The sequence below is a fragment of the Orycteropus afer genome, unplaced genomic scaffold, assembly GCF_000298275.1.
Source record: "Orycteropus afer afer isolate SDZICR_OR568_19922 unplaced genomic scaffold, OryAfe1.0 scaffold00141, whole genome shotgun sequence".
Classification (NCBI taxonomy): Eukaryota; Metazoa; Chordata; class Mammalia; order Tubulidentata; family Orycteropodidae; genus Orycteropus; species Orycteropus afer.
This window is the reverse complement of record NW_006921728.1, coordinates 1,998,298-2,022,074: the sequence shown is the minus strand read 5'-3', so window position 1 is coordinate 2,022,074 and position 23,777 is coordinate 1,998,298.

Sequence of the window (23,777 nt, the reverse complement as noted above, 5' to 3'; positions counted from 1 at the left end):
TTCCTGTCTTTTAATCATCTTTCTCCTGCTCTTCTGGCCTGCTTCTTTGGGTGTCCCTGAGTTTCCCCTCCTCACCTAATCCCTTTGGCTGATTGCTCTTCTCTTTGGCTTCCTGGGTTTTACCCCTTTCTCTTGCTCTCCCGGCCTGCTACTCTGTGCTACGCCCGTGCTTACCTTGCTCTTCTCTTGATATTGTCCCACAAGATTCTTAGGGTTTCTTCATTTTTTTTCCCCTCATTTTTTCTCTAGTGTCAAGGGATTTGTGTTCTAGCTGGCTAATCTGGTCTTCAGTCAATTATATTCTACCATTCTGTACTTCCAATGTATTATTAATTTCTGTAAATTTAGTATTAATCTTCTGTGTTTCTAATTACTGTTTTTGTATGATTTCTAATTGTCTGTTTATTTTATCATTTTGCTCTTGTATAATTTTCCTGAATTATTTCCGATTATTATCTGTCCTTTTCTTGTTTTTCTTTGTGGTTTCCTTTAGGTCTTGGAAGAATGTATATATATCTATTACTAGGAATTTTTGGACATTTGTTTATGCTGTCTTTTCCATTTCTTTGTTTGAATTGACATTATCTGTTGTCTCTCAGATATTTTGAGATTATTGTATTTATTTGATGATTAAGTGTTAATTTTTTTCATACTGAATTTTTGTTTGCTTTGTTTTGATGTATCCAGATGGATGGTGCTTTTTTGGTTACTATTTTGGCAGAATTAGGGCATTCCCCACCTATCTCCAGATGGCTAGAGTAACTTCTAGGAATGTGAACACAGGTCTCTGTTGGCAATGAAGAGAGGCTGTGAGTGGAATGAGCAGGTAATGTCCACCATCTGTAGTTGATCCAGGGTGTAGGAGTAGGTGGCAGAGTTTGCTTATTGGATGAGGTGGTAGGTGGTAATTGTGTTAGGTATGGCTGACTAGTGGAGAAATAATGTCTGTTTCCTGATAGAAGGACTCTTTGGAGTTATGTTGGCATAATATCTAAGGCATTTGATTGCTACTCAAAAGGCTCATAGTTCAAACCCACCAGCCACTCCTTAGAAGGAAGATTGGACAATCTACTTCTGTAGAGAAACCGCCTTGGAAACCCAAGGAGGGATCACAATGAGTTGAATTGACTTAATGTCAAAAAAAAAACTTGAGGGTTTTTTCCCCCCCTTTTTAGAAGGAGCAGAGGGAAAAAGAAGAAAAAAGAATGGGGAGTGGATGGGGAGGAAGATTGGCAAAAATAAAAGAAAAAGAAGGGGAAGAAGGAGAAATGAATAAATAATAAGGAAGAAAAAGTGGATAACAGAAAAGGAACATGGAGAGAAAAAGAAGAAAAACAAAGAGGAGCTTATGGAGCTATGGTCAGCTAACAGCAGGGGCAGCAGGGTACTATGACATAATCGACAGGAAAATGTGGCCATGTGGGGTAGGCAGGAGGCTGGTGTGCATGCATGTGCCTCTAACAGAAGAGGCAGAAATGATATGCTCTGTGTTCAGTTGTGGTAAGCCTTGTCAATGGCAGTGGCACAGAGAGAAAAATCTGTAGGCACTGGCTTTGTCTGCTTGGAGTATGGTGTGACAGGTGTCTGGGCTTCTTCTGGAGGAGATGGTCTAAGGAACCAAGTAGTGGGGGATGTCTGGGAGCTATCTTCAGCTACCAGTTTGGGAAGGAGGTTCCCTACTTGTTGCTGGGAGGGTATGGCTGGAAAGTGGAGAAGCTCTGTAGTCTCCATTCACTCTTGTGTGCCTGATGCACTTCTGGACATGCACAGCCAATTATCTTGCTCTTGCTCAGACTCAATCAAGTTGAGGGCCTTCCTGAAGTCCAGTATCTCTAACTGCCACCCTACAGATCTTCCCCTTCACATGGACCTTCAACCCAAATGATCAGCGTTCACTAGTAGTGAGTTGCTACACCCTGCTTCACTGGCTCCCTCCTTTCTCTGCAGTCAACTCTACCCCTGGAAACCTTACCCATTTCTCTGCACTTTCTTCTTCCTGATCCACTGCTCACCTTGATTCCCTCCAGATCTGCTCATGCTCTGTCTCTGTCTCAGTGTGAATTCTGTGAAGTTGGTTTCTTCTTGCACATATATGATGCCTTCTTTGTCTCAAAATGGCCATGCTTCATCAAACCCCAGCTTCTTTTCTCTGCCCAGACATTGTCCTAACTTGGTCTCCCTTTCCAGTCAACACTCAATCTAATTCGTTATCCTTTCATTTGACACTCAGGGTTTCAGGATCATTGCTAATATCTGTTTCACTCTGTTTTTCTAGGTCTCTATTGTAGATGGATTTGGTGGAGTGTGTTATCAGGATGCTATCTTGTCTTTGCCTCCCAAAATATCAGTTTTCTACATATATAAATTGCAGTGACAAATAAAAGACAAAGATGAACTCATAGATTAAAAGATAATTCAGAGGCATAGCAGCTATATGCTATGTGCATACCTTGTTTGTATTATTACTCCAAAAATCTTAAAAAAACAAACCAGAAAACAATGACAGGTATTGAAAGAAATATGGACACTAACTGAATACTTAGTAATATTAAGAAAGTATTATTGTTTTAATTACATTATTGATATCATGCTATCTTCAAAGAATTCTTGGAATATTTATAAATGAAATAATATTATGTCTGATATTTGCTTAACCACAAGCATACAGTGGTTATATAGCAAAATGAGTGGGTATATATAAAAAATCAGACAAGCCATAAGTTGATAATTGTGATTGATGGATGTGTACATAGAAGTTCCTTATGCTTTTCTCTTACTACTCTGTGACTTCAACATTAAATTTTGATTTATTATATTTAAATATTTTTCTTTCTAATTAGGTTTCAAAATACTGTTGGTGACCATGCCTGAAAATAAGACAATACCTTCTTGTCCCACTGGAGATAATCAAACCAAGAAAAGTAAGTTTCTCCGTGGATGATTTTGTTTGAAACTAAGAGATAAGTGAATACAATTTAAGTCCCTCACAGAAAAAGGCAGCTGCAAAGACGGTAGTTTTTTCCAGGATCTGAAGTCACAAAACTAAAACTTACTGGGTCCAGAAAGATAAAATATATGAAAGAAGCTAGTCAATTTAAGGAAAATCAACTTTGAGAATTATAATTGATTTCTTTTCTAATTATTGAACTATGGTATAAGCAGTACCATTGGTAGGCAGTACAACAATGGTGTACTGGAGTCATTTTATTGGATTCTTTCACTGCTCATGAGAGTCTATTATAAACGTATCTTCTCCCTATATTAGTATATTTAAAAAGTATATTTAATATTAGTATATTAAAAAACTAAACTCACTGCTGTTGAGTTGTTCCCAACTCATAGTGACCCTCCGTGGGTTTCTGATGCTGTAAATCTTTGTGGAAGTAGATCACCCAGTCTTCCTTCTATGGTACAGCTGGTGGGTTTGAACTCCTGAGCCTCTGGTTAGCAGTCAAATGCCTTATCCACTATGCCACCAGAACTCCACTATACTGGTAGGTTGAAATCAGCCAGTGCAGTGGTATTGGCTATCACTAGATTGCTGTTTCTTAAACTTTTACCAGCATACATTGAAAATGTTGTTAGGTGCTGTTGAGTTGATTTCAACTTATAGTGACCTCATGAGACAGAGTAGAACTGCCCCATTTTTTTTTTCCCTTTAACTTTTTATTGTGATTTGAGTGAATTTTTTTTTTTTTTTTGGCTTAAATGAGAAATTCGTTCTCTCATAGTTCTGGAGGCTAGAAGTCTGAAATCCAGGTGTCAGCAGGGCTGTTCTCAACTCTGAAGGCTCTAGTAAAGGACTTTGCCTTGCCTTTTCCTAGTTTCTGCAGGTTGCTGGCAATTCTTGGCATTCCTTGGCATATAGATGCATCACTACAGTCTTTGCCTCCATCTTCACATTGTGTTCTCTGATTTGGGTGACATTTTTCAAAGCAAACTCTTTTTATATTGAGAAGTTCATATACATTTTGTTTTGTGACACTGATTGCAGCTTCCATGATGTAAAAGCTCTCTTCTCACCTCCAGCCGGTGGTTACCCTTTCCCTGTGTCCTTCTTGCCTATGCATTCCTGCTTCCCTACCTCTCTCTCTCTATACAAATGCTGCCTTTCTGATTTCCTATGGTTGATTGTTCTAACAACTGCCTGTCCCTGGTGTAGTTGCTCAGCTCATAGGCCTATGTATTTTTTGGCTGCAATTTAAGCCATGGAGTGAGTCGACTTCCAGGCCCAAAAGATGTCCAGAGCCTATAGTCTTGGGCATTTCACCAGTCTCTATCTGACCAGTAATGCTGGTCTTTTTCATGTTTTTAAATTTTGTGCTACATTTCTCCTCCCACTCTATCCACGATCTCCAATTTTGATCCCCTTCCAAGCGGTTTACATTGGTAACCAGACACCATCTAGTTCTTTTGGTCTCAGGGTCATATAGGCTGAAGTTCTCATGGTCCATTAGTCTTTTGGAGTAATTGTTTCTATGTGTCTTTGATTTTCTTCACTCTTTATTTTGCTCTGGATGAGAGAACAATAGTTGCATCTTAGATATCTGCTTGCAAGTTTTTAATACCTCAATTGCTACTCACCAAAGCAGGATGTAAAACAATGCTTTTGTGTACTATGTTGTGCCAATTGGGCTTGGTGCCCCCTGTGACCATGATCCCAAGCCCACACCCCCAGCTACTCACTCCCTTGAGGTGCTTGATTGTAGCTAAGAAGTTATGTTAACTTGTCCTCTGTTAACTCTATAATACATAAGGACATTTATATAGCACATACAAATATGTATGTAGGAGTATCATCTGCCAAAACTATGTATGGTCTTGGGTATATTCCCATTCACCTATCTATACCTATCTTCTTACCTGTCTACCTATGTATCCACCTGTAGATTAGATTTTGCTATTACTGATATGTAATAGTATTTACTATATGTAATACAATTTTCCTTTATTGTCTATACCTCTTGTGCACCTCTCTGTGTCTTCTTTTTTCCCAGTGATAGTGTACTGGTGACACACTTTTGTTATATTGCTTTTCCCTTCACCCAAATTAACACATGTCCATTAACTAGCTAGCATTTCCTATAGGGTTTTCTAAACTGGCACAGTGCCAAAGGCATTTGACTGCTAACCAGAAAGTTGGAGGTTCAAACCCACCAGCCACTCTGTGGAAGGAAGACCAGGCAATCTACTTCTGTAAAGGGTTATGGCCCTGGAAATCTAATGGGGGTCACAATGAGTCAGAGTTGACTTAATGGCAGTGGGTTTAATCATTATGGAAACATATTGCCAGATCTTTCTGCTATGGAGCTGTTTGGTGAAGCACTTAACCATTGAGCCACCAGTGCTCCTCACCGTTGAATATAAACACACAGAAATTTTAAAAAAAAGTAACTCAATTTTTAATTTTATATTCCATTTCATTGGATTATTTTGCTATATTAAGTTGATTTTGAGCCTTGACAACTTTTATTCTGCATCAGGTTAGCAGGGTCATGTCTTTGCATGATTTAAAACACAGGCCTGAAAACTACAGCCCATGGGCCAAATCTGAGTAGCAACCTTTTTAGTATGGCCCAAAGCAGGAATGTTTTCTACAATTGTAAATAGTTTTAAAGAGAAATATAAAAAAATTGAAAAAGAAGAAGAATATGCAACGGAGACCACATGTGACCCACACATTCTAATATTTTTCTATCTAATCCTTTACAGAAAAAAAATTGCCAACCCCTGTTATAGAATTCAACATTGAGTTCTTTAACTGGGAACAATCTTTATTCATTTAATAATTGATATCAGTCTTTATACCAGTTATGCGTTGATCACTGATGGTGTGTGACAACCAACACAGGGGCATACAACATTGTAAACATTTACTTTAGCTCACTTGTTCATGAGTCAGCTAAGTGGTTCTGTTGATCTTATCTGGGCTCGGATGCATCTGCACTAAGCCACAGGTAAAATAAGCACTGTTACTGATCTTGCTCATTTTGACTGGACTCTCACATGCTTAGAGCATTGGCTGGGAAAACTGGGCTGATGACTCTGCATCATGCTATCCCTCCTACTCCAGCAGGCTAGTATGAGCTTGTTCTTACTGTGTTGGCAGGACTTCTAGAGAGAGAAGGGAAGCACAGAAGATTTCTTAAGGCCAAGTCTCAGTACTGGTTCACTATTATTTGTCACATTTTGCTGACCAAAGAAAATCACAGGACCAGCCCAGACTCAAGTGCTGAGGAATTCAATTCTACCGCTTAAAGGGAGAGGCTGCAAATTCACTGGGGGGATGGGGTTACTGGGGCTGTTACTACAATCAAATCATCACAATCATATTTTGTATTATGGATAAGGTCGTTGCATAATGGAGTTTTTTTTGTAGTATTACCACTTTTAGGGAGAATTTTAGTACTCCAACATCACCACATTTATTTTCAGAATATTTTAATAACAGATTTTAGGTCTTTATTCATTCTATCAATATTAATTGAAAATATATTTTATTTTCATAGAGTATGATTTCTGAAGAAGCTAATTAAAAACAATAGTAGTTTGTTCTGGTAGTTAACTCTGGTGGTGTAGTGGTGAAGGCATTTGGCTGCTAATCACGGAAGAAAGATGGGGCAATCTGCTTCCATAAAGATTTACAGTCTTGGAAACCCAATGAAGGTTGCTATGAATTGGAATCAATGGCAGGGAGATTTTTTTTTTTTTGAGTAGTTCCAAGAATTTGGAGAGCTGAGCTAGTGATTTTTCTTAGAAGGACCTGACAAAGTATTTATTTTGTTTTGGAACAGAAGGTAACCCATCTCCACTGGTTCTCTAACAGATCTTAAGTTATGGTGCATGAGGAGAAAGTTAATTATATTAAACATGCCTTAGACCACCCACTTTCAGTATATGCAATGGAGGTTATACATAGTTTGATAAAACCACATATCACATGAATCAGTGGACTGATGAGTGTTCTATGATAATACATAAGAAAGGAAAATATACGTGGTTGTCTAACTCTGGAAAATAACACAAGTCAATTAATCATCTTTTTGAATATGCTTGATTAGTAAGTTGAGGATATTTCTATTTCAAAGACATTAAAAACAGTATTTGAAGTGGTGGCACAAATAGTGATCATCAGTTAAAATGAACTTCATCCTTTGGCATCACACCATCACTAAGCTCCTTATAACTAGCCACTACAGAGAAAATTCAGCTCATCAAATAAAGCAGTGAAATGCCTGTGTTCAAGTCATAGGAATTTATCAGACCTCAGTGTTTATTACTGTATCTTGACATATTTTAAACTTAGAAGCTCAAAGCAATCTTTGCTGAATGATGTACTGAACTTTATGTACCCACACTTGACAAGGTTTGTTATGAATTCTGACCATCACAAGAAAACAGTGTGAGATCCCTTTTACTAACTGCTACCAGACTACGATCAACATAATAAGACTTTTTTAATACCCAAATCCTTTCCTCATGTTGTGTCAATTATCATGAAAATGTTTTGGTTATATAAAAATTCCCTTACACCATAAGTAAATATAATTAAGTGGATGAAAATGAATTCTATTCTCTCATCTGAAATAGATAATAAAACAAATTACTAAACTTTTAAAAATTGTACTGTCATAGCCCTATCATCCACATGCTAACAAATGGTATTTTCAGTTGCCTCAGGTTTACTAATACTGTGAAACCTGTGAGACCTGGAACTCAATTGGACTGCCTTGTTTTTCCAGGTCTGGCACATTTTCTGCCTTTGACAGGGTGCGGTCTTACCACTTTCCTGTTACTCTTGATTAGTGGAAAAATTTGATTTTTCTGACAGGTTTCTGCATTAAATAGGTCCTGACTTTTGGAGGTTTTGCTGTAATAATTTCTATTGCAATGAATAGTACATTTTTCTAAACTTACCACCTGTAATGCCTTGAGATTCAGGCAATATTTTCACTAAAGACGTAGCTGCATTTCATGGTAGCATCACTTATTTATTTGTATTAAAATATTAGTATTGTTATCTTTTTTCTACTCATTAAATTTTTTATAATTTATCTTTTTCATGAAATATATTTTCCCATATAACAGGCAAAGACAGTGTTATCTTTTTTAGAGAACAGAGTTTGATATTTTAAAACAAAGTATTTTATGAATGTACAATATCTCTAACTTATATGTAAAATACAAACCATAGTATTATAATTTAGTCCTATGCATTCATAACTGAGCTTAAGAAATAGAATCCTATTTCTTTCACCTTTTCCAAATCACATTTAGTTTTATATATTATATGTTAATGTGTATATGTGTTGTTGTTAGGTGCTGTGGAGTAATTTCGGACTCATAGTGACTCTGTGTACAACAGAGTGAGACACTGCTCAGTCCTGGACATCCTCACAGTTGTTGCTAGGCTTGAGCACATCGTGGCAGCCACTGTATCAATTCTTCTCGTTAACATTCTTCTCCCTTTTTGCTGACTCTACCAAGCATAGTATCATTCTCCAGAGACTGATCTCTTCTGATAACATGACCGAAGTATGAAGGAACAAGTCTGGCCATTCTTTCTCCCAGGGACCATTCCAGCTGCACCTCTTCCAAGACAGACTTGTTCATTCTAGAATTTTAAATATTCTTTGTCAATACCACAATTCAAATACATATTATAGATCTTACAAAATTTTAAACTGTTTATTAATTCACTAATCTGTTAGATGGGAGCTTGTGTAGCATAGTGCCTGAGGCACTTGACTGTTAACCAGAAGGCTGGTGCTTCAAACCCACCAGCCACTCCTTGGAAGGAAGGTTGGGCAATCTACTTCTGTAGTGATACCGCCTTGGAAACCCAAGGTGGGGTCACTATGAGTCAGGGCAGACTTGACAGCACACAACAACAACAACAATAGCAACAACAGCAATCTGTTAGATTATCTGCAGCATTATAATTTTGTTTGATACTTTCTTCCCATTATAATTTTATCTATTTTGCCCTTATAGTGCTTGGTCTGTTGTTGTTGTTATGTGCTGTCGAGCACATGACAACTTTCACCATAGATGAAAGGACACAACTTCCCTGACTTTAAGCATGCAGTATCCTCTTGTGCTGTTTGGAAAACTGTGCCTTGGTCTATCTATAGTTTCTGCATGAGCAAATTGAGTGTTCTGGAATTCTCATTCTTTGAAATGTTATCCATAATTTGTTATGAACCTCACAGTGGAATGCCTTTGCCTGGTCAATAAACACAGGTAAACATCGTTTTGGTAATCTCTGCTTTTGACCAAGATCCATCTTACATCAGCAGTGATATCCCTCATTACGTGTATCTTCTGAATTGAGCTTGAATTTCTGACAGTTCTTTCTTGATGGATTGCTGCAAGCATTTTTGAATTAGCTGAAGCAAAACTTTACTTGTGTGTCATATTATTGACATTTTTCAATAATTTCCACATTCTGGTGTATCTCTTTTCTTTGGAAAGTACACAAAAATGAATCTCTTCCACTTGGTTGGCCAGGTAGCTGTCTTCCAAATTTCTTGGCATCAGCAAATGAGTGCTTCAGCATTGCATCTGTTTGTTGAAACATTTTAATGGGTTTTCCATCAATTCCTGGAGCCTTGTATTTCACCAATTGCTTCAGTGCAGCATAGATTTCTTCCCTCAATACTGTCAGTTCTTTATTATATGCTACTTCCTAAAATGGTTGAGCACAGACCATTTCTTTTTAATACAGTGACTCTGTGTATTCCTTTCATCTTCTTTTGATGCTTCCTGCATCATTCAACATTTTGCCCATAGAATCCTTCAGTATTGCAGGTCAAGGTTGCATTTTTTTTTTTCTGCAATATTTTCATCTTGAGAAATGCCAAGTATGTTCTTTCCTTTAGATTTTCTAACTCCAGGTGTTTGCACATTTCATTAAAATACTGTGCTGTGTCTTCTCAAGTCACCCTTTGAAATCTTCAATTCAACTCTTTTACCTCATAGTTTCTTCCATTTGCTTTAGCTAGTCTATGTTCAAGGGCAAGTTTCAGAGTCTTTTCTAACATCCATTTTGATCTTTTCTTTCTTTCTTGTCTTTTTTTTCATCTTTTTATTGTGATTTGGGTGAAATTTTACAGAGCAGATTTGTTTTCCATTCAACAGTTCACATATATTTTTTTTGTGTGTGTGACATTGATTACAATCCCCACAGCATAACAGCTCTCTTCCCACTTTTTCTTGTTAACCTTTTTCCTGTGTCCTGCTTTCCTATGCATTCCTGCCTTCTGACACTTCTCTGACCAAATGCTGGGCTTCTGATCTCCCATGGTTGATTGTTCTAACGGAGTGCACCTCCTTGGTGGAATTGTGCAGCTTGTAGGCCTATCTGTTGTTTGGCTGAGAGTTAAGCCATGGTACCAAAAACTCCAAACTCACTGCCATCAAGTCAGGTCCGACCCATAGTGACTCCTTCCTTGGGTTTCCGAAGTGGTATCTCTATGGAAGTAGATTGCCCATCCTTCCTAAATTCAAGTCCTAAAGGGTAATTAGCATAGTTTTGGGAGTTTCACCAGTGTATCCCACCCCTAAGCCTAGCTTTATTTATTTATTTATAATCATTTTGTGTTTTGTTCCACACTTTTTTCCCCACTCTATATAAGTTCTCCAATTTTGATTCCTTTCCGAATAGTTGCTATTGGTAGCCAGGCACCATCTAATTTGTCTGGTATCATGGTCATGTAGGTGGAGGTTCTCATGGTCTACTAGTTCTTTGTTTCTATTAATCTTTGATTTTCTCCACTTTTCTTTGCTCTGGAGGAGGACAGACCAATAGTTGCATCTTAGATGGCTTTTAAGACCCCAGTCTGACTCATCAAAGTAGGATGTAGAATAATATTTTTTTGTACAGTGTTGTGCCTATTGAGCTGGATGTTCCTTGTGACCTGGTCCTGGGTCTTCTGTCTCTTATCTTTTTGATGATCTTTTGCTTTCTTCATATATGATATCCCCCATGTCACCTCGTAACTCTTCAGTCATTAGTGTTTGATGCATCACATTTATTTATAAGATGTTCTCTAAATTCAGGTAGGATATATTGAAAGTTGTGCTTGGGCTTGCATGTTTTAATTTCTTTAGCTTCAAGTTGAACTTGCATATGAGTAACTGATGGTCCATTCCACAATCAGCCCCTAGCCTTGTTCTGACTGACAGTATCAAGCTTCTCCATCATCTCTTTCCACAGATCTTGTTGATTTTTTATTCCTGTGTATTTCATCTGGTGAGGTCCATGTATATAGTCACCATTTATGTTGTTGAAATAGTTATTTCCAAAGAGGAAATCATTTATTTAGCAAAATTCTATCCTGTAGTCCTTGATGTCTTTTTTTGTTTGTTTGTTTTTATCACCAAGGACATATTTTCCAAGTACCGATCCTTGTTTGTTCCAACTTCTGCATTACAATTACCAGTAATTATCAATGGATCTTGACTGCATTTTCTTCAATTTTAGACTCTGCAGAAGTTAGTGATTTCTTCATCTTTGGCAGTAGTTGTTGGTGTGTGAATGGGAATAATAATCATATTTACTGGCTTTTCTTGTAGGTATATGGATATTATCCTATCACTGATAGCATTGTACTTTACAATATATCTCAAAATGTTCTTTTTGATGAGGAATGTGATGCCATTACTCTTCAATATGTCATTCCTGGCAGAGTAGACCATATGATTAGCCAATTCAAAATGGTCAATAACAGTCCATTTCAACTCAAAAGTATCTAGGATTTCAAACTTTATGCATTCCATTTCTTTTCCATCCACTTCCAATTTTCCCAGAGTCCTACTTTGTACATTCTGCATGTAGTACAGTTGTTTGCAGGTGTTTCTTCTCATTTTGAGTCATGGCACATCAGCAAATGAAGGCCTCAAAATCTGTACTCCATCCATCACTAAAGTTGACTCTACTCTGAGGTGACAGCTCTTCCCACATTGTATTTTGAGTGCCTTCCAACCTGAAGGGTGCATCTTCTGCCACTATATCAAACAGTGTTCCATAAGGATTTCACTGGCCAAAATTTTCAGAAGTAAATTGCCAGGTCCACCTTCCTAGTCTGTCTTAGTCAGGAAGCTGTGCTGAAGCCTGTCCACCATGTGTGGCTCTGCTGGTATTTGAAATACTAGTGGCATAGCTTCTAGTGTCACAGCAATATGCAAGCCACCACTGTAAGACAAAGTGACAGACAAGTGGTGGACTTTACAATATTGTATACATCATATAATAATATATTGTAAATAAGCATTACTATATACATAAACTAATATGTAATCTGCACTTACTGCAATTGGAGCTTCCAAGGACATTTGGATGAGTCTGGAGGCTGTTGCTGGTATCAGTGCTGTACTGTACAAGATACTATACTTACACTGAACAACTGTGTGTATACTCTAGTATGTTGTACAGTTGTATGTACAAGAAATACTTGTTTTTACCTATGAATTAACTTTAGGCTACTTTATAAAGTTTTTTTTTTTTTTTTAAACTTTCAAAGTTTTAACTTTTCAATTTTTAAAAAGTAATTTAAACTTTTATGTAAACACTTTCTTAGCCTGTACCACACACAGTTTAACAAGGAAGATTCAGATCATCCATGGATAACTGTTCTCAACTTCTTCATAGTGTTCCACTGGGAGAATTTCAGGTAAAATAACCTCCATTAAAGAACTGATACAAAAAACTGTAATATGATCTCTTATAATGCCTGAAGACCCTGGCTGAAGCTCTTTTTGTAGAGGTGTTGATTTCTTCAGAAATATGGCCAGTGTTTTGCCTAGTTTGCATTTTCTTTTCTTCACAAAGTTCTTTGTATTCAACAAACACTGCATATAAAGCATTCTTTCCTAGAAGTGAAAAGTGTTCTGTGGGACCATCTCTTTAGCACTCTTCAGGTAGATCTGAAAGTTTGCAAAGAATCTGACTAACCCCTTAACAGTGAACCTCTTCTCCTCCAGTCCTCCTTCTGCAATTTACTTTTTCCTTGCCTCTTCTTCAGCTATTCACTCTTGCTCTAGCTTCAGCAACTCTTCATTTGTTAGTTCTTCAGGAACTACCACTAGTGATTCTTCAATGTCCTCATCATCTATGTCTAGGTTCAAGTTGTTCTTTACCTTGTCAACAACAGCTCTATTAAGCCTTACAATCCCATCACCCTTAAGGTCATGTGCATACCACTTAGATATTTTTTTTCCACATTCCATTCAAGCAATCTTTCGTCACATCATTCCAGGCCCAAGCAAGGTTCTTTATGCAATGCAAAATGTGGTACTCTGCCCATGACTGCATCAATGTCTTGCAGCTGTCATCACTTGCATCAGTAGCCTGAGTAAAGGTGCTCCTCAGGTAGTAGTAGGTCTTGAATGCTGTGATCCCTTGGTCTATTGCCTGGATTGAAGAGGTGGTGTTTGATGGGAGGAACACCACTTTGATGTTGGGATGGACATCACAAATGAAAGGGAGAAGTCCTGAAGCATTGTCTACAATTAGCAAATCTTGAAAGGTATGCCTTCTTTCAAGTAGTATGTCTCCATTTCACTGACATAGCAGTTAAGAAAGGCATCCTGAAACAGGACTTTTTACTGCACCTTTTATTGTAATAAACCATAAGGTCTGTCTGCTAATGTTCTTGAAAGCCCTGGGGTTTTCATTATGCTGAATAACAAATGGCTTTAACTTGTAGCCACTGACATTGCCTCCTAGCAACACTGTCATTTTTTTCTTTAAAAGCCTTAAAGCCTGCCATTTATTTGGCCTCCTTGTGGATGAAGGTCCTTTCAGGCATTGGCTCCCAGAATAACCCCTCTCCACAGTTAGTTACCTAAGTTTCAACAAATTCTCTGTTGCCTTTGCATCAGTCCTCATTGACATACCACTTACTTTCACGTTATGCAGCGAAAAATGTTGTTTGAAACACTTCCACCATTCTGAATGTAGCATTAAATGTGATATCGTAGTCTAGTCCTGCTTTTTCTTTAAGCATCTCAAACAAACTTTGTGTCTTAGTAGTAATCATTGACGTGCTGAGAGGCATTCATATTTGTGTCTGGTCCTCAGTCTGCATCTTTAGCAATTTCTCTGTATCTGATATAGGTCCTTCTCACATTTTTGTTTGTCTTCTAGCCTTCAGTGAAGTCAATCCTTTAACAGCTCAGAGAGCCTTTTCTTTGGTTTTGAAGATCATCATGATTGTCAAGTGTAACATGCCTTAATTGTGAGCAAGAGCATTCACTGATTTTCCGCCTTTATGTTGTCGAGTAATCTTTTGTTTCACTTTCAAACGGATATTTCTCCTTTGCCTCTTGCTCCTGCTATTGCTGTCCCTGGTTTTGCTGCATTTGGGAGCTGTAATGCACTTCATGGTAATATTTTCTAAAGAAAATTAAACAGATAAAATTATAAGTCAAGACATGCCTAATATGCAAGATTAGATACTGTTGCATTTGAGTCAAAGCATACATTGTTATATAATAAAATTTTTATTTGTAAGTAGGGAAACTTAATGTTAAAATAATGATTGAAAGTATAGCACATACATAAACTAGTAACATAAGCATTTGTTATGATTATCAAGACATACGTATTATAGGTAGATATATACTGTACTCCCTCCTGAATTTAGAGACCATTTATAGAATAGATTTGATGCATTGAACACCAATGACCAAAACCAGAGGAATTGTGGGATGACATCAAGAATATCATCCATGAAGAAAGCAAGGGGTCATTGAAAAGACAAGAAAGGAAGAAAAGACCAAAATGGATGTCAGAAGAGACTCTGAAACTTGCTTTTGAGCAAAGAGTAGCTAAAGTAAATGGAAGAATTGACAAGATAAAAGAGCTAAACTGAAGATTTCAAAGAGCAGCTTGAACAGACAAAGCCGATTACTATAATGAAATGTGCAAAGACCTGGAGTCAGAAAGCCAAAAGGGAAGAACATGCTCAGTATTTCTCAAGCTGAAAGAAATGAGGAAAAATTTTAAGCCTCAAGTTTCAATATTGAAAGACTCTATGGCAAAATATTGGATGATGCAAGAAGTATCAAAAGAAGATGGAAGGAATACACAGAGTCACTGTACCAAAAAGAATTGGTCGATGTTCATCCATTTCAGGAGATGGCATATGATCAAGAACCAATGGCATTGAAGGATGAAGTTGAAGCTGCACTGAAGGAACTGGCAAAAAACAAGGCTCCAGGAATTGATGGAATACCCATTGAGATGTTTCAACAAATGGATGCCCCACTGGAAGCACTCATTTGGTTATGCCAAGAAATTTGGAAGACAACTATCTGGCCAACTGACTGGAAGAGATCCATATTTGTACTCATTCTAAAGAAAGGTGATCCCACAGAATGTGGGAATCATCTAACAATATCATTAATATCGCATGCAAGTAAAATCTTACTGAAGATGTTTCAAAAACGGTTGCAGCAGCATATTGACAGAGAGCTTCCAGAAATGCAAGCAGGATTCAGAAGAGAATGTAGAATGAGGAAAATCATTGCTGATGTCAGATGGATTTTAGCTGAAATCAAAGAATACCAGAAAGATGTTTACTTATGACTATGCCAAAGCATTCGATTGTGTGCATCATGACAAATTATGGATAACATTGAGAAGAATGGGAATTCCAGAACACTTGATTTTACTCATGAGGAACCTGTGCAATTACCAGGAGGCTGTTGTTCGAAGAGATCAAGGGGATACTGCATGGTTCATAATCCAGAAAGGAGTGCGTCAAGGCTGTATCCTTTCACTTATTCAATTTGTATGCTGAGCAAATAATCCGAGAAGCTGGATTATATGAAGAAGAATGTGACATGAGGATTGGAGTAAGACTCGTTATCAACCTGTGATATGCAGATGACACAACTTTGCTTGCTGAAAGTAAGGATGACTTGAAGCACTTACAGATGAAGATTAAAGCCTACAGTTTGCAGTATGTGTTACTCCTCAATACCATAATTCATTATTAAATAGCTAATTTAGCTATTTAATTATTTAGCATTGTTAAATAGCTAATTTATCAAATCTACGATGACTTTCAAGATTGCTGTAATTTGCATTTTTATTATCAGAAAGTACAAAAATAATTTCCATGTGTTCATTTAATCTGTTTATTTCTCTCATATGAACTTTTTGATGATGTGTTGGTAAATCTTGAAGGTTTTTAAACAATATAAATGAAACCTTTATGTATTATTTCTTTTTGTTCCATTTTTAGTGAAAATATTTTCCCAAATCTGCTTTATGAGTTTCTGTCTTGATTCAAAAAGAACCTCAAAACTCACTGCAATTGAGTCAATCTGACTCATAGCGACCCCTCCTTGGGTTTCCAAGGCATTATCTCTACAGAAATAGATTGCCCAATCTTTCTTTCGAGGAGTGGCTCATGGGTTTGAACCACCAGCCTTCTGGTTAGCAGTCAAATTTTTAGGTATTAAGTAAAATTATCCTTTTTCATATATCATAAATTAAATTTAAATCATATATGATTTGATGTTATATATCATGTTCATTTTTCTAATAATGAATACGTTTAATTTTTAAATTATTTAATTCATCAGGACTTTACTTTGATTTATTGATATACTAGTAGAGTGGTTTTTAATGGGTACATGCTATTCAATTTTTTTTTACAGCAATACTGGTTAATCACCATGCAGAAACACTTGAGAGCATCGGTTTATTTGAATCACTCTGTTTAAAGGTCTGTTTCATAGGCAGTTCTATGATGACACTATTTTTAGTGTCATCATTATTTCATTCAAATTTATTTCCTCATTCCTTCATTTATATCCTCATTTCTTCAATAAATATGTAGTAATACTATTGGTAGGTGCCAAATATACAGTGGCTGTAAAATAGATATTGCTTTTGCCCTCATAAAACATATGCTACAATGAAGGAGAGAAATATCAGAATTGATATCAGGAATTTAGGGTGAAATGTTATCTCCACACTGGAGATTGTTTCTTTTTGGTGTATTATTTCTCTGCATTCCATATGCTAATTTAATCATTAGAATAAACCTCAGAACTTTGCAAATTATGATTTTGCAGTTTAACTAAAAATGTATTTTAAAGTTTTTTGAGTTACCTGGAATATTTATTAAAATTGTTTTATATCTTATCTTGTAATTTTATTTATCGCATCTGTCTAGTTTTTTATAGAATAGAAACTTTCTTATCTCTTCATTGATCTACTTTCATTCCTTGAGGCAGTCTTTTAATTATTTCCTTAGATTATTTGAAATATTTACCTATTTGTAGGACTAAACCACCTCCACACACCAAATGCATGCATTTGCTATCATTTTCAGATTTTTTAAAAAATTATTGCTCATTTAAAAAATTTAAAAATAATTATTGAGTTCCAAATAAAAATATTTTAAGTATTTTTTAAATTAAATTAAATTATTATTATTTTATTTTATTTTTATTGTGGTGAAAACATAAGCCACAGGAATGAGTTCAATTCCAGGCCCAAAGGTGACTAGGGGCCATAGTCTCAGGGGTTCCATCAGTCTCTATCAGACCACTAAGCCTGGTCTTTTTTTTATATATGAGTTTTATTCCATATTTTTCTCCCACTCAATCCAGGATCTCCTATTTTGATCCTGTTTTGAATGGCTGACAGTGGTGGCCCGGCACCATTTAGTTCTGTTCTCAGGGTCATGTAGGTTGATGTTCACATTGTTCACCAGTCCCTGGGACTAATTGTTTCCATGTGTCTTTGATTTTCTTCATTTTTCTTTACTCCAGATGAGGAGACCAATTGTTGTGTTTTAGATGGCCACTTTCAAGCTTTTAAGACCCTAGTCACCATTCACCAAAGTAGGAAGTAGAGCAATGTTTTTGTGTAGTAGGTTATGCCAGTTGAGCTTGATGTCCCTCATGACTATGGTCCTGAGCCTGTGGACCCCGTGACTCACTCTCTCAGGGTGTTTGGCTGTGGCTAAGAAGTTATCCTAAATTTCCCCCATTAGCTCTGCTATGGACATGCTCATAGCACATACAAATACATATATAGAAGTATTGTCTGCCAAATTTATATATGATTGTGGGTATATTTCCTTTTGCCTAGACATACCTGATCATTTAGCCTCTCTACCTACGTATCCACCTATAGAATAATGTTTGTTATTATTGATAATGCAGGATTGTGTATGTAAAGGTGTTTATCTTTGTTCTCTGTACCTCTTACGCACCTCTCTGTATCTTCCTTTTCCTTGGTGTTATTGTTTGGTCACTAGCTTTTAGTATGTTGCCTAATTTAGTACATTTTGAATTTTTAATAATTTTTTTCATGTTTCTTTGTATAGGCGTACTTTTATAATGTGGATAATTGGCATAAATCAATCATATATGTAATTAATATCATCTCACCTTCATGCCTTATATTTTAATCTATGTTGTGTTTGAAGAATAAATATTTTTTCCAAGTAAAATCTTTGTATACATTATTTAAGAAAACATGCACCTATCCTGAGGTCATGGAGATTTTAATCCAAATTTCCATATAAATATTTTGCAGTCTGACTCTCACATTTAGATTTTCAATTCACCTGGGGTTGATTTGTGTGTATGTGTGTATGTGTGTTATCTGAGTTGGAAGTTTAACTTTCTTTTCTTTCCCTCTTACACTCATTCCATTGACTTAGCAAAAAATTTATAAAAATTTGTCATCTTCACATACACTTAAGTCTTCTGAGTTATTTGTCCTTTCCATTAGTTAGTACTGTCACATTTGTACTGGTAACACTATGTAAATTACTATCATTTCTTAAGTCTGATCACCTCTCTACTCCCCTGCTCCCCCTAAAAGAACCAAACTCACTGCCGTCGAGTCAATCTGATTCATAGCAACCTCTCCTTGGGTTTCTGAGGTGGTATCTCTACAGGAGTAAATTGCCCAATCTTCCTTCTCAGGAGTGGCTGGTGGATTTGAACCACCAGCCTTCTGGTTCGCAGTCAAATGCCTTAGGCTCTTCCTAGTAAAGAGTATTTTGACTATTATAAGCCATGTTCACGTGCATATAAATTTTAGAATCTGTTTTTCAATTTCCATGGGGGGCGGGAAACTTACTAGGATGCTTATTGGGATACCATTGACTCAAAAAATTAATTTAAGGGGAATTAATATCTTTACAATTTCAAGTCCTGAATCTGGTATATCTCTAAATATATTTAGATCTACTTTTGTGTCTCTCAAAATTTTACAATAACTTTCTCAGTAGAATTCTTGCATATATTTTGGAAAATTTCTTCTTAACTATGTCATATATTGTGATGCTAGTATAAGTGCTGTTGATGTATGCCTTCGAGTCGGCTCTGATCATAGTGACCCTGGGAACAACAGAACAAAGCAATACCCTGTGCTGCACCATCCTAATGGTCTTTGCTATGCTTTAGCTGATGATCACAGCCACTGTGTCACTCCATCTCATTGAGGGTCTTCCCCTTTTTCGCTTACCCTCTACTTTTCCAGGCATGATATCCTTCTCTAGGGACTGGCCCCTTCTGGCAACATGACTAAAGTATGTGAGATGAAGTCTGGCCATTCTTACTTCTAAGGAGAATTGCCTCGAACACAGATTTGTTTGTTCTTCTGGTTCATCAGTATTTTCAGTATTCTTTGCCAATACCACGATGCAAATGCATCAATTTTTCTGTGGGCTTCCTTTTTTGTTATCTAACTTTCACATGCAAATGAGGCTATTGAAAATACTCTTGCTTGGATCAGGTGCACCTAAGTCTTCAAAGTGACATCTTTGCTCTTTAAAAAAAGGCCTTTTACAGCAGATTTGCTTAGTGCAATATTATATCTTATTTCTTAACTGCTGCTTCCATGAGCATTGATTATGGATCCAAATAAAATGAAATCCCTGACAACATGAATCTTTTCTCCATTTATCATGATCTTGCTTATTGGTCCAGTTGTGAGGACTTTTGTTTTCTTTATGTGAAGATGTAATCCATACTGGAGGCTATAGTCTTTGATCTTCATCAGTAGGTGCTTCAGGTCCTCTTCACTTTCAGCAAGCAACATTGTGTCATCTGTTTATGTTGTTGTTGTTGTTATGTGCCATCGAGTCAGCCCCGACTCATAGCGACCCCTCCTTGGGTCTCCAAGGCAGTACCACTACAGAAGTAGGATTGCCCAACCTTCCTTCTGAGGAGTGACTGGTGGGTTTGAACCGCCAGCCTTCTGGTTAGCAGTCAAGTGCCTTAGGCACTATGCTACCAGAGCTCCATCTGTTTATGGCAGGTTGTTAATGAGTCTTCCAATCCCAATGCTGTGTTCTTCTTTATATAGTCCAGTTTCTCAGATTATTTGCTCAGCATACAGATGGAATAAGTGTGGTGAAAGATACAACCCTGACACAAACCTTTCCTACTTTTTAAACTATTCAGTATCTTTTTGTTATGTTCAAATGACTGCATATTGGTCCATGTACAATCATAAGTAAATTTTAACTTTATGATTCTGCTACATAGGAATATAATTGACTTTAGTAAATTTATTTTGTACTCAACAGTCTTTTTAAATAATTAGTCCAAGGACCAATGGACCATAAGAACCTGAGCCTATACAATCCTGATATCAGAAGTACTAGGTGATGCCCAGCTACCAATGCCAACCACTTGTAAGGGGATCAAAATTAGAGTTAGTGTATAGAGAGGGAGAAGAAAAGTGGAACAAAATTCAAAAACAAAAATGATCAAGATTACTGGTTGGATAGACTGATGAAACCCCTGATACTATGCCCCCTAGTCACCCTTCAGGCCTGGAACTTGACTCACTCCTGTGGCTTAACTCTGACTGCTAACCAGAAGGCTGGCAGTTCAAACCCACTAGCCACTCCTCAGAAGGAAGATGGGGCAATCTACTTCCGTAGTGATACTGCCTCAGAAACCCAAGGAGGGGTCAGTATGAGTCAGGTCCAACTTGACGGCACGTAACAACAACAAACAATAGACAGAGCTATGCACAGCACACCACCACTAGTGAGAGGCACATTTTAAAACAGTCATCCATGGGAGATCAGAAGGGCAGCATCTGCACAGGGAGAGAGCCCGGGAGGCAGGAATGCATAGGCAAGAGGGACACAGGAAAGTATAACCATAAGGAGGAAGTGAGAAGAGAGCTCTTACATTGTGCAGATTATATATAATTAATGTCAAGAAACGTATGTGAACTGTGGGATGTAAAGCAAAATCTGCTTTGTAAATTTCACCAAAATCGCAATAAAAAGTCAAAACAGTCATGTGAAATTCATTTTTAAATTAATTTGAATAATTTATTTCAAGAGTTTTTCACTTTCCAACATGAAAAATCATATATTAATAATATTGGTTTTGTGTTTGCTTTACAATCTTTATCATTTTATTTATTTTACTTGCCTTGCTGTTCTGGGTAGGATCAGTATTGCGTAGAAATTGTCAAAGTGGGCATTCTTGATTGTGTGTGTTTTTTGTAGATATTCTGTATACAGAAGGATTCTATGGGCAAAATATTGAATGATGCAAGAAGCATTAAAAGAAGATGAAAAGAAAAGGTGGAAGTCAAAAAGAATTTCTCGACATTCAACCATTTCAGCAGGGAGCTTATGTTCAAGAACCAATGGTATTGAAGGAACAAGTCCAACGTGGATTTAAGGAATTGGAAAAAAGCAAGGCTCCAGGAATTGATGGAATACCCTTAGAGTTTTCTGAACAAATGGATGCTGTGCTGGAGGTACTTAATCGTCTATGCCAAGAAATTTGGAAGACAGCTACTTGGGCAACAGACTGAAAGAGATCCATATTTGTGCCCATTTCAAAGAAAGATGATCCAACAGAGTGTAGAAATTATCAAACAATATCATTAATATCACACACAAGTAAATTTTTGCTGAAGATAATTTAAAAAAGTTTGCAGCAATGTGTCAACAAGGAACTGCCAGAAATTCAAACCAGATTCAGTAGAGGGCATGGAGCAATGGGTATCATTGCTGATGTCAGATGCATCCTCTCTGAAAGAAAAGAATTCTAGAAACATGTTTTCCTGTGTTTTATTGACTATGCAAAGACATTTGACTGTGTGAATCATAAAAATTATGGATAACATTGTGAAGAATGGGAAGTCCAGAATACTTAGTTGTGCCCTTAAGGAATCTGTACATAGACCAAGAGGCAGTCATTCAAACAGAACAAGGGGATACTGCATGATTTAAAATTAGGAAAAATGTGTGTCCAGGTTGTATCCTTCACCTTGCTTACTCAGTCTGTATGCTGAGCAAATAATCCGAGAAGCTTGGCTACATGACATCAGGATTGGAGGAAGACTCATTAACAACCTGTGATATGAAGATGACAAAACTCAGCTTGCTGAAAGCAAGGAAGATTGAAACACTTACTGATGAAGATCAAAGACTCAGCCTCCAGCATGGATTACTGAAGAGTTTATTTACTTTATTTTTCAGTATAAAACTGAATAAGAAAACTCCAATCAACTGGACCAATAAGCAACATCATGATAAACAGAGAAAAGATGGAAGTTTTCATGAATTTTATTATTTAGATCCACAAGCAGTGCCCATGGAAGTCAAGAAATCAGAAGATGTATTGCACTAGGCAAGTCTACTGCAACAGACCTCTTTGAAGTGTTAAAGGGCAAATATGTCACTTTGAAATCTAAGGTACACCTAACACAAGCCATGGTATTTTCAGTAGTCTCATATGTGTGTGAGAGCTGAGCAATGAATAAGGAAGACCACAGAAGAATTGACGCATATGAATTGTGGTGTTGGCAAATCATATTGAGTATATCATGGACTGCTAGAAGAATGAACAAATCTTTCTTGGAGGAAGTACAACCAGAATTCTCCTAAGAAGTGAGAATGGCCACACCCCATGTCATGTACTTTGGTCACGTTGTCAGAAGTCATCAGTCCCTGGAGAAGGATATCATACTAGGTAAAGCAGAGGATTAGCAAAAAAGGAGAAAATTCTCAATGAGATGTACTGACACATTGGCTGTGATGATGGGCTAAAGCATCACAAGGATTGTGAGGATGGTGCAGAATGGGGCCATGTTTTGTTCTGTTGTCCATAGGGTCTGTGAGTTGAAAACCAACTCCATGGCACCTAACAACTGTTCTGGCTAGGATTAGTATTGGATAGAAATAGTCAGAATCGGTGTTCTTGACTGTGTTTTTTTTGTAGATATCCTTGATCATATTAAGGAAGTTTTCTTCTGGCCCTATTTTGTCTACGAGGTCCCTGTATCGTGCAAACAGTTTGAACAGTTTGCCCCCAGCTACTAACCTAAAGGTTGCAATCAAAACCCATCACTGGGGCCACAGAAGAAAAGCCTGACATTCTGCTTCTGTTAAGATTACAGCCAAGAAAACTCTATGGAGCAGTTCTGCTCTGTAACACATGGGGTTTTCATGAGTCAAGGATTTTGTTATTTTATTTCTTTCATTATCTCTGTATCTTAGTTTATATTCTCTCCCTTCCATTTTCAGATCCAAGTTACACTAATCTCATGATAGATCAATAGATACATACATACATACATATATGTATATATTTCTGAATTTTACAAAAAATTATTTTTTGCATCTTTTGAGATCATGTGGTGTCCCCTTTATTAATGAAGAGTATTAATTATTTTCTGATGTCAAATTACCTTGCTTTCCTGAAATAAACCAATCTTATCTTATATATATAAATATATAAGATTTATATATATATATAAT